Genomic DNA, 16,712 nt, shown 5'->3' with positions numbered 1-16,712 from the left:
TTGATTATTTGTGTTTTAAATACACAATGTGACTTTGAAGTATCTAATTGCAATCCTACATACAGCTATTCCAGAGTATACCACACTGAAATCCGTAAGATTTATTTCAAAGAAAACATCTTCAGATTGAGCTAAAGATATCAGATTGAGCTAAATGATCCAGCACCTTTATGTCTTCTCAATTTCAACAGGATTATCAGACATGCTTAACTTTTTCCTACTTTCAGACAATGGGGACTTAGAAGTGCTTAAATTTAACTGCATCATTTGAAATATTTTACAGTATAGCAGTTGCTGTTTCAAATATAAAACAACAACAACAATAATTTTTATTATTTATTATTTATTATTTATAACCCGCCCATCTGGCTGGGTTTCCCCAGCTACTCTGGGCAGCTTCCAACAAAATACAATAATTCATCAAATATTAAAAATTTCCCTAAACAGGGCTGCCTTCAGATGTCTTCTAAAAGAAAACAGCCAATCAAAAAGAACTGGGGAGAGAGAACAAATGAACTGAGCACTCCAACAAAGTAATCATATGTTTTCAGAAGCCAGAAACACAGTGCTTGATTAGGGTTACTCTCAGAATTTAATAAATGGCAGGATTTTGATGATTTGGGGTGTGAAGGGAGAAATACAATCTGCAGATCAATTCCTGGACTAGCCTATGCTAAACAACCTGGCCAAGCGAGGGCCTTTAAGAAACAATAGAGAATCATTGAGGAATTGTCCTTTCCCCCCACCCCAGGTGAACAGTGACTAGGGCAGGGGTCTGCAACCTTTAAGACAAAAAGAGCCACTTGGACCCGTTTCCGAAGGGAAAAAAAGCTGGGAGCCGCAAAACCATTTAGACATTTAAAACAAATATATCTCCGGAGCCGCGATCTGACAGTGGGCAGGAAGGTGACGTCAGGACGGTGCATGACTAACGCACGCACCGCCCCCATGCAACGTCACAGCCAGTACAGCGCCCGCCACAGTGGGGAGTGTCGGGGCGCACAATGCGCCTCCTCCCCTCGCTAGTATCCGCCCCGGAGCCACGGCAAAGGTGTAAAAGAGCCACATGCGGCTCCGGAGCCGCGGGTTGCAGACCCCTGGACTAGGGATTTGGAGGGTCGCCAGCGAAACAAGGTTTGAGGTGACAGGAAAAGGGAGTCTGGTAGTAAGGGGTTCTGAGAAGGAGGATGAAGAAGGGTTGGGAGCCGTTTTTTGGACAGGCTGGCTGAGAAAATTACTGGGAGAGATGACTTGGACTCCAGAGCTGCACTGCTGTGGGATACAAGCCTCTCTTAAAATAACCATGCTGTAAGATCTGGACTCCCTCAATGCAGATTGAAGGGAAACTTATTTGAAGCTATTTGAACCCTGTTCTAGTGAAACTAATATAGGTTCTCCACGAGTACCTCTTATTTTCTAACCCATATTTCTTAAAGCTACAACAGTCTCTGCTGTGTCTCAATCCCCATGGGCTTTTGCCACCACCCAGCAGAGAGAGTGGGAGGCACCCAACTTTTGTAACAGTCTTAAAATTGAAGCATGGGGTCGTGAGACTTGTTTCTGGGTAAACATTATGGAATTCTGCTATAACTCTAGGAACTGCTTGTTGTTACAAGCCTTTTAAAATATTGTTTGGTACCATTTTCAAAAACTTGTACTGTAATCCCCCAAAAATAATTCCTCAAATTTTGTACCAAATTGGGATACAATACATCCCTGGAAGTCTTTTTTATGAAGAGGAGCGCAAGAAAAGAACACTCCCACCACTTGCAGAAGCAAGGCAAGTTGTTTACACAACAAGAGAGAAAACAGAGAATCCTTATGCTGAGACAGGACCACTTGCCTCTATTCACTGCCACTCTGCTTACTGAGTTTTTCCACAACTTATTTTAAATCACATTTCCTTCCAAATAAGAGTTGTTCTACCTGACTGCATCTGCATTCAGGAGCTGTTACATGGAAACATTCTAGGTAGGCTCTATGACTAAGTCCTGGAAACAGGGTGGGGAGCCCATGGTCCTTCAGATGGTGTTGAACAATGCTACCTATCATCCACAACCATTTACAATGCTAGCTGGAAGTCCCATTTGTTCCCCAACCCTGTTCTAGTGAAACTAATATAGGTTCACCACGAGTACCTCTTATTTTCTAAAATCTAATTAATGCTGTAGAGCCCTGCATCTTGCCCTAGTATTTACATGCATGTGTGAATGTCACTGACATGGAGGCAAGATAACACTTTTTTTTATTCAAGAAATCATTTTTTTAATTAAAAAAATGCTCTGCAAAGCACCACAGATACAAAAAGCTTCAAATAAGTTTGCCTAGGCTGTGGCCTTCCAGATGTTGGATTCCAGTTAACATGACCAGTCAGGGATGATTAAGATTTTTATACCCCACTTTTTAATATGTATCTCACAGCTGTTTACAGGAAAGAGCAAAACATACAACAGATTGAATTTAATGCTTAAGTTACAACATCAGAACGTAGAAAACATTAGAACAAGTTCATAACACAAGGACTTCCTGAAAAACCTTTTAAACCAGGGATCTCAAACAGAGATAGTCCCTGCTTGATTTCTAGTGGGAGTTGTAGTCCAACATCTGGAGAGTCAAAAATTAAGAATCCCTGGTTTAAATTTCAAAGAATAAAAATTCCTATGAAGCATAAAAAGCAAGCACCCTGAAATAGGGCCAGCGTTGTTGTTGTGAACATTCACAGAGTAGAACAGCATAACATAACAACTCCGTTCAAATGCTCAAGCGCTCGATGTTGGGGATTCCTGACACAGGCCTTCTTCATTCAATACAATCTCGCGCCCATGCCACCCCACCTCACCCCAGCGTCTTCCAAACACATACAGGGGAATCTCAAAAGATGATCCGAATCCCTTCCCTGTCAAGGATCCCCTTTCTGTCCCAGATCACATTGCCGGTCTATACTTACGCACGTCCCTTTCCCCTGCGACAGGAATTGCCGAAGGCTCCCCAGACACCGTTTCCCGCTCTATGCCCAGCAGGGCCACATTTCCCCAGTTACTGCAGCTCGGAGCCAGTCGACATCTACAACCACCAGCACAACAAATCGGCCGACGCCGCTCGCCAGCCGGACCGACCGACCGAGAGACGCTGCTCGGTACAACTTGGCCACCCAATGCAGCGGGGCAGCAGGCCGCTCTCCCGGCATTGTTTATGACAGTCGCCCGCCCCAGCTGGCCTTCACCCTGGGGGTTTAGGCCTCGCCACCAGTGCCGCCGCCCTACCTTGCAGCGGGCGCCGGACAACGTCGCCTTCCCCCAGGCCGGACTAGGCCGGACTCTCGCTTGCCCAGCAACCGCGGCCCGGCTTAGCAGCAGGAGCGGGCGGAGAGCTGCATCTCCGACCGGCAGAGAAGGAGGCGCCTCCCCCAAGGGCGGGGCGCGTCGCAGCCGGCGACACCAACCTCCGCCTCCCGCCGCACCTGAGCTAAGGGCCTTCCCCGGGCCATGTGACAAACAAAGGCAGGGATCCCTGCCCCGGACAGACCATGCGCGCACTCCGCCCCTTTGCTCTCCCCCACCCCCGATCAGAGAGGCAGAGCGCTTCTACCGAGGCTTCCGCGCCGCGGAGGGTCCCCACCCTAACCAGTTCGCAAGCCTTTTTGATTCCCTTTCTGTCGCAGACGGGTTCTCAAGCTGAAAAAGAGGCCTGACCAGGAAGGCCAGTCGTCCACTGATGTTCAGACTAGCTAGCTTGACGGGTGAGCTCCTGAAGAGGCTTCCGTGTATCTTAGGTCTTGCTGATCCCGCGGGGCGAGGAGCCCGACGGTATGTACAGGGTTGTGCTTATGTGTGATCTCTGTACGAGGGGCCGTAAATTGAACCTGTTAAAAATAGTGGTCCGAAACAGAATCCGCAAGCATACGTTTAATTGCGAAAAGAACTACTCTGCCTCCAACTGCTTTCGAGTAAACATTTTTTGTAACATTGCGCTGGGTAAGCCAAAATAAGTGGCCTTTGAAAAACGTCCAGAGGCCCATCTCCCTAAGAAGGACCAACTACAACGTCTTGCCTTATAGGAGCTGTTCAAAGTGCAACAACTTTCCTCAAATTTACAATTCTGTTCAGGAGACACCTTTAACTGCTCAGCGTTCTGTAGCACTACTCAATGCTTTGTTAGAATCACGTGTTTTATATAAGCATCAAAGCTTGGTTTTCCTGCCTTCTTACAATCACCTAACCTCAAAGGAACATAATGAAAGGTGCACACAAACACACATCAGTATGCTGAAATGCTTTCCACCTACAATAGTAAAATGAAGCTCATAATCCTAATACCAGTCAAGGATAAATACTGCAACAACCACTTAATTTGCACGTGCCATTTCACAGCTTTAATAGACAGTACTACAGAAATCAGCAACTAGGTCATTGTCAGAGAAATTAGGTAAGCTCTACCCTTTATGGCTGCAAATGTCTGCAGTACCCTACAGCAAGGAGAAAGCACCTCAAACAAGATTTATTTTTAAAATAGAAGTCGAGAAGAATAGGAACATCCTTAGCATGTTTCCATGCTTCTGAAATGCATTCAAGTTCTGTGTAACCATAATTCCCCTTTTAACAATAACTTACCAGGTGGAAACACCAAAGTTAATAAACAAATCAACATCCACAAAGTAGAAGGAAACAGCATTAACCACTGCAAAAACAATTAGTTTTCATTCAGTCTGCTGGAATGAATGTGTATGACTGTCAAACCTGAGAGACCAGGGTTCAAATCCCCACTAAACCATGAAGCTCACTGGGCAACATTGGGCCTGTGTCATATACCTCACAGGGTTGTTGAGAAGATAAAAAGAGGGTGAATCATGCACACTGCCTTGAGTTCCTAAGTGGAAATGCTTGTAGTAAATAAATACATACATAAAGCTAGTAATAGTTTTTTGGGGGGAGTGTCTATTAGTGATTGTCATTAACACTGATAATCTTCGCCGCATTAAGCAGTTGGTCCCTTACCTCTCCTGCCCTGATCTGGCCACAGTGATCCATGCGACGGTCACCTCCAGGCTTGACTACTGTAATTTGCTCTACGTGGGGCTGCCCTTGAAACTGTCCCAGAAACTCCAGCGGGTGCAGAATGCTGCAGCAAGGCTCCTCGTGGGGTTCCTGCCATGGCAGCATATTCACCCAGTGCTTTACCAGCTGCACTGGCTCCTGGTGGAGTATAGGGTCAGGTTCAAGGTGCTGGGTTTGACCTTTAAAGCCCCTTGTGGCTTAGGGTCCTGGTATTTACGGGACTGCCTCTCCTGGTATGCCCAGCAGAGGACCTTAAGGTCCATGAATAACCATAGTTTAGATGCCCTGGACCCTAAGGAAGTCAGACTATCCTCCACCAGGGCCAGGGCCTTTTCAGTGATGGCTCTGACCTGGTCCCATGAGACTAGGGCCCTACAGGATTTAACCTCCTATAAGACAGAGATATTCCACCTGGCCTTTAATTTGAACTCAGCCCGATCTTTTATTTCCCTTCTCTTCCCCCCTCCCCACTTTTTTATGAAAATTACCCACTCTGGGATCCCACAGCTAATTCTGCCCTGGCCTCCTCACTGGCCCAAGTACAATAGTACCTCGGGTTAAGAACTTAATTTGTTCCAGAGGTCCATTCTTAACCTGAAACTGTTCTCAACCTGAGGTACCACTTTAGCTAATGGGGCCTCCCGCTGCCGCTGCACGATTTCTGTTCTCATCCTGAAGCAAAGTTCTTAACCCAAGGTACTATTTTTGGGTTAGCGGAGTCTGTAACCTAAAACGTTTGTAACCCGAGGTACCACTGTAGGTCTAATATAGCCAGCTAGCCCTGGTGACTATCTAATGTTTATTGGATGGATTTCCCTCAAATTGATTTTTGAACTTTGAATTTTATTGTTATTCATGCTTTCATACTGTATTTTATGCTGCTTTTATGTTGTATTACAATTAAGTGTTTTAAATTTGTTGTTAGCCGCCCTGAGCACAGGTTTCTGAACCAGGAAGAGCGGGGTGGGGGTATAAATAAAAACTTATTATTATTTATTATTATTATTATTATTATTAAATCATTACACTATGAGCAAGAAATTTCACATACACCAACACAATATTCTTAAACAGAAATAATTCCTTTGACATTTGTGCATGGTACAATACAAAACAATAATGATTAAAATGGTGAAGCCCAACCCTGCAAAATCATAAACAGAATAGAGTATGACGTAATTGCAGTCTGCAGAATAATATTCCAGTACATATTCACATTTTTGCTTCATCCAGAAAAAAATGTTTTCACTGTATTTGCAACCAAATTCAGATGAAACATTTTCAAACAGTAATTGGTAACCTACTTGTAAGAACTAGAAGTGTAACAGTATCTGTATTCAGAGATTAAAAGCAAATGCCTCAGGTCCAGACCCACAAAGCTATTCAAGGTTCTCAGTTCATTATCCTAAATGATGAAAGAGGTACCCACCAGTAGATTGCAGGAGACTTGAAGAAATGTTATTACTAGACCATAAAGAAGCTGCTGTTAGAAACAATGGAGTATCTAAGTGTGCAGTAGCAATAGTGGGTAAAAATGTCAAAGTAAGACATTTTGAAGTTGTAACATGTTCTAGAGAGTGTTAAAAGAACAAGCATGTTCTGAAATAGAAGATCCATTATGTTCTATGGACTTTCCAAGTTCTGGAATAAAGTGCACTTAGCAACCATGATGAAAGCTGCTTTCAGAACAGGGCAGGTGCCTAGGGAAAGGGTCAGCGCAGATATAACATTTTAATAGCTTATCCTCTTTGTAAGTAGTTACCAATATTGCAGAGCCAAATTATCTCCAATATAAAAATGTCAGTATAAAATATGTAAGTGCACAGATGCCTAGGATTTATCCAATCCTCCTTGGGACATAGATGCTGGCATTTAAACATACCTCTCCTTCTACAAAAGGAATATTGCCTTCCCCGGTAAGAGAGAAGTCAAATGAAGATATACTGCATAAACAAGTAATAACTCCAGGTATCTTAAACTGAAGGACCTCAAGGTCTTAATTATGAAACTTTTTTTAGGGGAGGGGATCAGGGTCAGCTTTCCAGAGGCATCAGGAAGGGGGGTATTGGACTATAGTACATGGATCTTTGGATATGATCCAGCAAGACTTTTTGAATGGGGTACCTCTTAGGTGTGTGATTATATGCAAGTATTATTGCCCACAATAAGCATTAATGTGCATCTCACTTTGTAGAAGGCACTAACAATGCCCATCAAACCACTCATACCTATAGGTATATAAACATTCTAAGCATAGAAACCCTAGCAAATGACTTGGATGTAAGGCCCACTGGAGGAAAAATCTTTCACAGAATAGTTCCTAAGTGTCTCTACTACACTAAAACCAGCTCCAGGTTTGATAGGCCCATGTCAACTTGCTGTCTAGGGGACCCCTGTCCTCACCATAAGGCTCACTGTCTTCTTCACCCTCTTGCGTTGGAGGGTAGGGAATGGAGGTTGTTCCTTGTTTGCCATTTCTATCACCAATAGCTCACCTGAACAAACTGACAACAACAACATTCAACGACTGCCAAGAAAGGAAAGGCTGTTCGTACCGCGGACTAGCAATGCTGCTCATTTAGTGCACCAGAGCAAGTGAACACAAATGGTTTCTGGGAACGGCAACTGCTGATGTGGGCTCCTCTGCCCACTTCTCCCTAAAAGCAGCTACTGACAATCATCACTGGTTCACAGTGGTGACAGCTACCCTAGCATTCATCACTGCTCCCTATGTCATGGGTGAGCAAAGAGCCATCAGGGGTTCCTCTACTTCTCTGGGAAGCCCCTACCCAGGGCTAGATTCTTCTGGCAACTGCCATGGCCTCAGGAAAGCCCACTACCAACCACAACCTTTCTGTAGAAGTATCCATCACAGTAGCATGATTGGGTCCTCCTGAAGGTATTAACGTTATACTCCTCTTCCCCTCTAGATTAGGTACATGTAACATTGTGAACACCAATGCTTGTTATAGCCTCTCTTCATCCCTCAGAGAAGCAGACAGGAATTTCTAGTGTCTGTCAACTCACACATGCAGCAAGCAAGCAGCACCGGTGGAAAGGGAGAGGACAGACAAGCAAGTCCTGTTTCTAGTCACCAGTGTCACTCACCCTATTGGGCAAGTGAGTTAGCAGCAATGGCAGCACAGAGTGGTATGGTGTCTACAGTTGCTCACTCAACTGCCTTCTCCCCTTCACTTCTCCCCTGCTTTGCCTGCAGAAGGTCCCAGGTAGGGACACCTGCCTGAACCCCTATAAAGTTGCTCCCAGTCAGGGCAAACAAGATTGAGCTAGATGAACCAGTGACCTGACTCAATACAAGAGCTTTTTGTATATTCCTAGTAGCGACTGGTACTACCTGCTTGCTCAAGTGGGCAACTGGCAGCAAGCAAAATTCTACCCCCTGCCCCGTGCTTAACCTTTGACCAGGGATGGGAGGGGAGAGGCAAGTGAGTGAGTTTGCCTAGGGAAGCATGGGGCTTCCACCGGACAGCAAGTTGCTGAGCCTCCCCCCGCCCCATCCCAAACCTGCAGCCCTCAGTAGCGCATGCCCACACGCAGTTAGAGATGACTCGAGCGGGAAGCCCTATTCCGCTGTGCACCTCAGAGAGAGTGCAGAGAGCGCGGGCTCGTTTTACAGACGATGCCGAGATCGGTGGAGGGCCTTCGGTAGCCGCTGCTATTATTACTACTTAATAAATTTGTATGCCGCCCTTCATCGGTAGATCTCGGCGAGGTTCACAACAGTAAAAATACAAGAGAAAAAAAACACACAAAATGCTTAACAAAAACCAAGAACAAACGCAAATCACTAACCCTCCCTCCCCTCAAGAGCAGCGGGGTGGGGATGGAGCTGTGTTGTGGAGCCCATCCTGAGGAACAGCACCTAGAGGACCAGAATGGCAGTAAGGACGAGGCGGAGCCCGGCCGCCTCAGAGCAACGGCCTTTCTCGGAGCTCCGGCCGTCCTCGCCGAAGCCCCGCTTTCCATGCCCCTGCTGAGGCCCCCCTCTCATGCAGGCGGCGGGTACTCACCTAGGCCGCGACCGGCCAAGCGGTAAGGCAAACCTCGGGCCGCTCCTCAAGTGGGTTTGAAATCACCGACGCAGGCCACACCTCCCAATATCCTCGTTCTCCATTGGCCGCCGCTATGCCCGCCCTTGCCCCCTATCTGACGCTCCATTGGGCGGTTTGAATCCGCTCCTGCGCCTGGGTACCTCCAGAGGGGGCTGCCCTCAGCGGCAACTCGCCTCGCGGGCGCTGCCCCTCGGCCGTTTGTTTCCCCAGCGACGCCGGCTCGGCTTGGAGCAGGTGCCGCCGCCGCCAGCCGAGAGGGAGACGTCCGGACTTTCGCGGAAGTTCTCGTGCTCAACCGCTTTCTGCTTGAAGCGTCCAGAGACGAAGTGGCGGAGGAGGAAGAGAGGCGCTCTTCCGCTCTGTTTAGTTTCTAAAATGGGAGCTGGATAAAAGCCTCGCAGCTACCTTAGAATGTCCTTTTCATCACTGCTAGGCTTTCCATAGCTGCGTGACAGGCAGATGTTCGTATGGTGCGTTTTCTGGCATGGAGATGGTGCAACAGAGAAAGCTCCCCACTGCCGGATTTACGTACAAGCTAAACAAGCTATAGCTAGGGCCCCACTCTCTCCAAAAAAATGTAAAGGGAAAAAAACCTGGATGTACATTTCCAAAATATAAGATAAAAGCAAATAAAATCTACTGTACATACAGCAACAGTGTTTTGTGTTGTGCAGGCTCCTATGATCAAAACAAAATAAAAAAATTCCTTCCAGTAGCACCTTAAAGACCAACTAAGTTAGTTCTTGGTATGAGCTTTCGTGTGCATGCACACTTCTTCAGATACCACTATCTGAAGAAGTGTGCATGCACACGAAAGCTCATACCAAGAACTAACTTAGTTGGTCTTTAAGGTGCTACTGGAAGGAATTTTTTTATTTTGTTTTGACTATGGCAGACCAACACGGCTACCTATCTGTAACAGGCTCCTATGATGTAAGTAATGGGCCCCCAATCATTTTAAGTTAGAGCTTAATACTGTAATTATTTCACTATGAATATACTTCTTAATTGTATTTCAGTTCAACAATTACTTTAATATTTTGTTATGTGCAAATGTCTTTAGATACCTATTAGGTCCATAAATTACCATATAGCATATATTCAACACAAAAAACAGCGGCAATTTGTTGTTGACAAAGGACAGCTGGATGAAAAAAGGGCCCCATTACCTTCAGTAGCTTAGGGCCTCATCAAACCTAAATCCAGCCCTGTGCATGACAGGCAGATGTTCAGATGGTGTGTTTTCTGGCATGGAGATGGTGCAGCAGAGAAAGCTCCCTGCCCCCCTTGTGTTTCTGCCTGTTGTGCATTTGCTAAAAGGCACAGGAGTTTTGGGAGGAAGCCGGTGGTGCATGGTTGTTGTCTTAGTAATGAGGGCAAAGGCCTTCTTGATTATTATTTAAATAGTTAAAGCTTACTCTCACAACACTTCACAGATAAAAATAGGGGCACTTTGTGTGCCAAGCCCCAGATAGGAGAGGAGTCTGTCCGCGCAGAGGGCATAACCAAGTAGACTGGTAAGACAAGCATAATTCAGACCATAAACATTTCACCCGCAGAAGCTAATTCAATGCAACAAACAACCACTTTAAGAGGCACTATTGGAAGTTTGGACAGAAGAGGGTTAAAAGGAACTGGAGACTGCCTTAATAATCCTGGCACGGTTGCTAGTGCCTTTCTTTGTCAATGTGCATCTGCATATTTGGATATAATCATAAATACTACAAAATGGTAATGAGCCTCCAGTAAAGTATTCTAAATGGAATTAAACTTGGGTAAGCACCAGACCTTCAGAAACTTCACCACTTGGAGAACTAGTACTACTGTACTGTTAAATCGATTGGAAATGGAAGATGCCATTCCACAACTGGAGTGTCAAATTAATCCAGGTTAACACAGAAAGTCAAAGAGAGCTTTAATACAGGATTCGGAAAATAATCACAACTTTTACTACACCATGGAAACAAAATGAAAGTGTGTTAATATATAAGATCTGTCGTGATTTGAAGACATCTTAAAGCAGGGCTGAAAAAAAGTATTTTGAAATTTTAAGCAGCAATAGAATTTATTTTTAGGGAACTCTCCCCACCGCCTAATCTGAGAGCACAAAGCCATATTTATAATCTGCATTAATTATTGTGAAAACAAAACACACCTTGTTTATTGTATTTTCCCCAAAATTAATTTAAGTCATAAGATGTTTCCTCTTTTTCTGAACCATTTAGACACAGTACTGAGATAAGTTGAGTGCATGACAAGTGTGTCAGCCTAGTTTGCAGGTTTACTCAGAAGTAGGTCCCACTGGGTTCCATGGAGTTTACTGCCAAGTCTGCATAGAACTGCTGCTTTGGGTGCCCACCCTTAATTTTTGTTCACAGCTTTCCCAAATCCCTACACTCAAAAGCTGGAGGCATCACTTACTAATCTCTCATTAGTTCAGTCACATGTGGCTCTGTTCAGCTGTCTTTCCTTCTGTGTTCAGTCCCCCTTCCCTTATTCCTTTATAGAACTGCTGTGTCATGCGTGCATGAACACTCACATTCAAAATGCAACGTGAGCAGAGCAAGGGAATAAATGGAAAAGGGTGGGGTATGGGAGAGAAGTGAACCTGGTGGAATATACACACATATAAAAATAGTTTTGAAAATGTGTTTTTTTTTAAATGCGTTTTTTAAAAATACATTGAATTTTCCATAAGGCTCACCATCGCCTTACATCACATCACATTGTATATTGCACTTAAAACGTTTTATTTGCAGTTGTATAGCTGAGTTCTGGGGACAGGAGAGTTTACACCTCGCACTCCCCTGCTGCCCAGTTATGCGTAGGCAGAAAGGAGGCAGAAGGTATTGTTGCATAAACATAATTTTCGAGGCAATCACGCCCATTGGCGCTGCTTCTCTTTTGTTTACATCCATTATTTTAAAAACAAGACACGCCATCTTTATTAATAGATCTTTTAATGGGAAATATATTTTGGAAAAAGATATATAAAGTAGATTCTGAGTACAGTATGTGCTTCAACAAAAACAAGAACCTTTTAGCTCTGTAAAAGAGAATTCAACCACATAATATTGTCGGACTCCCCACCCTCATTAGACTCAGCCAGCATGGCTAATGGCCAATCAGGGATGTTGGGAGGTGTAATTCAACATCACCTGGATGGTCAAAGGTGAGCAATTTCTGCTACAAAACATCGTGAAATACTCTTATTGCACCTGCTCAGTTCTCGCCACTTTTGCCCAGTCTTTCAAGAGCCCTCCTTTCCGCCGCCTTCTGCCATGCTAGCAGCGTCTAGGCTTTGAGTGACGGCGCAAGATGACCAATGGAAGCTTCACAGATGACATTTTCCTAGATTCGAGCAGCCAATCAAGAGACGAGTGGAGAAGTCCATTTTCTCCCTGCGTCTTTTAAGCAGAGCTGCTGGATAGACACCGCCTCTGCCGTCTCCGTCACAACAATGACGATCAGGACATAATAATAAGATCAGGGCGGACAGGTTCTTTCGTCCTGACTCATGACGTTGTCAGGAGGCCATGCTGTTCTTATTCTTGCTTCACCTTTCCTTCCTCCTCTGAGGTGAAGGGGTGGATTTCAAAGACCTTTTTAAAAAGCCCACAACTGTAGGCAGCCACGTTGTTTCCTTGGGGGAGATCCAAAAATAACAAGAGTAATAATGTATTAGGGCCAATGAAAGAGCGCAGAGCAGTGAACAAGCTTTTCAGTTGATGTAAACTTCAAGACTTTTATCTGATTGGATTAGGCAAATAAATGGGCGAGGAGAGGACATGATGAAAAAGTCCGCCAAGTTAAAATAGACAAAGATTAAGTGTGAGGTATTGGTTGTGTTTAGAATAGATTTATGAAAGATTTAGAAAAATTATGGATTAGAATATATGTGTGAGATTGTATGGGGAAAATACGGAATAACAGATACAATCTTGCTTAAAATGTATGTAGGAAGTGCAGTGTAAGCAATGGAAGTCAATCAATGAAATTTTATTATTGAGATATTTGTAGAATAAATTTGGAAGAAATTCTTCCAACTTTTCTTCTTTTTCTCCTTACTTTTTTCTTTTCTTCTTTTCTTCCTTTTTCCTTTTTTGTTCTTTTTTATATATGTGTGTTTATCTGAAATATATGTATGTATGTATTTGCAATATTTTGCTTATATTTTGTAATAAGTTAAATAAAATAATATTTTAAAAACAGCATTAAAATGTTACATAGACTAAAACAGCAATCCTAGCTTGCTTAAACATAATAGCACTTGCTTCAGAGAATATGTGCATAGGATTGGGTTCTAATTAGGCTAGTTTTGCTTTGTGCAAAAAGCTTTCAGGTTGAAAGGCTACCGGTACATAGACTATAAGAACTAGCAGTTTTTCGGTTTGTATGTTTCACTCTCACTGTTGTCTTTGGTGCAACCTAGTCATTTTTGCACCAAATGCAGCCTAACCTAAGGCGCCAGTCATTTACACATTTACTTATAAACTCTATGTGACTTATCCTTTCCCTACTCATGCATGCAGTGGTGTGTGTATATACCGTGTTAGCAGTTTCTCTCCTCTCCCCCATTTCTTTTTGCAGATCATCCAGCCTGCTGAAGAGTCATGAGGATCTCAAAAGCTTGCACACTTATTTTCGCCCTAATGAAGGTGTTGTTCATTATGGTCTGATCAGTGGCGTAGGGTGGGGGGTGCAGGGGGGGTCGGCCGCACCGGGCGCAACATCTGGGGGTTAGGGTTAGGGGGCACAAATCCACGGGCTAGGGGGCGCAAGTCCATGGGTTAGGGGGTGCAAATTACTTGCCTTGCCCCGGGTGCTGACAACCCACGCTACGCCACTGGGTCTGATCAGTGTTGGAAAAATTGAAAGCTTGCTAATTCCCACTACTTCTAAGCCAAAAGCTATTCTGCCACTGGAGTGGAGGCAACATGCCTCTTCCTCTCCTGTCTCCTGGCCTTTTTCAGGAGGGCCCAAGAAAAGAGGGGTCCTGTTTCCTTCTCCTCCCACCCACTCATGCACATGAAATTTATTACAGTACTTTCAGAGACCAGCTTGTGAAACACAAATAGAACTATAATCCCAGAAGCAAACAAACACTCGTGTGTTCCTGTTGCTTCTTTATATAATAAAGTGATAAAATGCTGAATTCCAGCGAGTGATTAATGATGGACACCATTCCCTTATATGAGAGAAAATAAAGGAGACATTGTGGGACAGAGATAAATAAAGGATGCCCTGTGTATCCCACTGTTGAGATGCACGTTTTAGCTCCTTGAACTTTATCCCATGTAACTCAGTGGATGCCATTAAGCAGTAAACCACCTATCGGCATGCACCCACTCTGTTTTAACACATTTAGTATTGCCTCTTAACCTTAGGGGGAGGTCTTCACTAGGTTTTACTCAGCATAGAAATTAATCAACACAACTAAGTTAGGTCCATTAAGTAAAAGTTAGCTGTTTTCTGAATCCCTAGGTAGTAATCAATTAACAGTTGCCCATCATCAGCCTAGGGCAGGCAATTAAGATTAGCAACTCCGAAAACAGTTTCTAAAAAGGATATCCTCTATCCCATGAATGTTTACATTCAGATTTAATTGATAAAGTTCAGCAAAATGGGTGATACAAAAACTTTTTCTATGAAGAGTTGGCATTTTTACCAGAATCAGCTGTTGATATGGCATGACTGGTGGGTTGAGGCACCTTGCTGGAAAGATTCCAGGCTATTTGTATTTACCGGCAAGTTAACAATGAGTAGGACTTCCAGAACAGAGAAGATTGATTGGCAAGACAATAAACACACTTCTGTCTATGAGCCTTCTAGCATTCAATTTCTTTTGGACTACTTTGAAGGAATCTAGGCTGTACTGAGTCTTCCTTAGCTTCTAGACGGGTATTCGATAATTGTATGCAATGATACAAAGGTATTATATCCCTTTGTGGATCCCGCTTTGCATTTTTTAATCCATAGAAGGCTGGTATATACCAAAGTTAATGAAGCAATTCCGAGTGTGATAAATGAAATGTTCCCCGTTGTAGCTTCCTTAATTGTATATGCCATTTGTGTATGTTGCGTAGATGTTACAATTGTGTCACATTAAGACTGCAGTCCTATACAGTTATTCTGTTGAACGCAATAGGACTTCTAAATTAACACGTACCTCATCAGGCAATCTTTACTCCTACTTCTGACCTTGTAGTGAAATTGTATCAGGTAGTTACAGGTGCCTCACCTGTTTTAGTACTGAACATTTTTTAGTGTAAGGCAGTCCTGGTACAGATGTGAATTGTTGCGTTTCCAATTCTAGAAAATTCTTTAAAGACTCAACACCATTTGACTACATTAACTTTCAACTCCACCTTACAGTAAGGTGATATATGAAGATGGAAGAACAGTACCGTCTTCAAGATTCCTTGGTACCAATATTCAAATCTCGTTTACTCCAAGTAAAGTGGTTTGGCAATTGCCATTACTGTCTTGGTAGGTGGTAGGCACAGCCTTGTCAACTATGGCAGAATTTCTAAAGCTGGATGAATAGAGCTGCTTTTTCCAGCCAGAATGTGGATGATATAACAAGATACAAGAACAATGAGCCCTTTTAGACAAACTGGAATGGACCGTTGCCAGTCCCACAGCTGAATCCTGCTGTTTGGAAAGAAGCATTTTGCTGTTTCCTCATTTCACATTCACAAACCAGCGATGTAAAAGGTTTACCATAAGTGAATTGCCAGTGTTCTTACATAGAATTATATGTTGATAGTTCCACTTTGTGTTTGGAGTAGCACATTCCCAGTGGTTAAGGAAAAGGGTGGAGTGATTTAATCAAGCTTCCTATTTTGAAATTAATGTATTTCCTAAACAAACATGGATTCTATCTGGTTTTTATAACAACTAAAACATATTGGTTTGTAATTAAATAGAATGTTTATATGACCTAGCAGCATAATTCAGAATCTTTGCTCATATAGTCCATATTCATGTACATGGAAGTAACCAAAGTTATTTCAATATGTATGTATAAGAAATATCCTTATCCACTCTACTAGGGAATGGGACTAACCAAGCAAGTATGAGGATATTTGCATTCTTTTCCTTTCTCTTCTAGGAGAAAAGAAGTTATTTCTAATATCTGTAACTCATTGGATAATGATATGCAGATCCCTAAGCAGCACGGGAGAAGTCCACTGTTGTTTTTGTTTTAATAGTCTTGCAGAGGGTACAGAGTTGATATTTCAAGATTTATATGCAGGCTAAGAAGAGTAAACCAAATCTTTTTTTTTTAGTGATTATAACGTTTTAAGACGGCTGTATGTTATAAATTAAGAGTGCTCAGGCATGAGAAATACATTCGTCTCATCTGATACCCAGTAAGTAAACTTATTAATTACAATAATGAAAAGTCCAATAAAGTCCAATGATACCAAGTGTTTTTTTGGCAGCTACACAAAAGCTTGTCTTGAGGTTCTTGTGTATAGATGGAAATGCAGGCTAAATAATGTTAATAAAAATGTCTTCCACATCTGACCATAAGGCTATCAATGCAAAATGAGGACATTTTTATAAACGATACTGTGAA

The sequence above is a fragment of the Podarcis gaigeae genome, assembly GCF_964106915.1.
Source record: "Podarcis gaigeae genome assembly, chromosome: 1".
In the NCBI taxonomy this organism is placed as follows: domain Eukaryota; kingdom Metazoa; phylum Chordata; class Lepidosauria; order Squamata; family Lacertidae; genus Podarcis; species Podarcis gaigeae.
Note: the sequence above shows the minus strand (reverse complement) of the source record.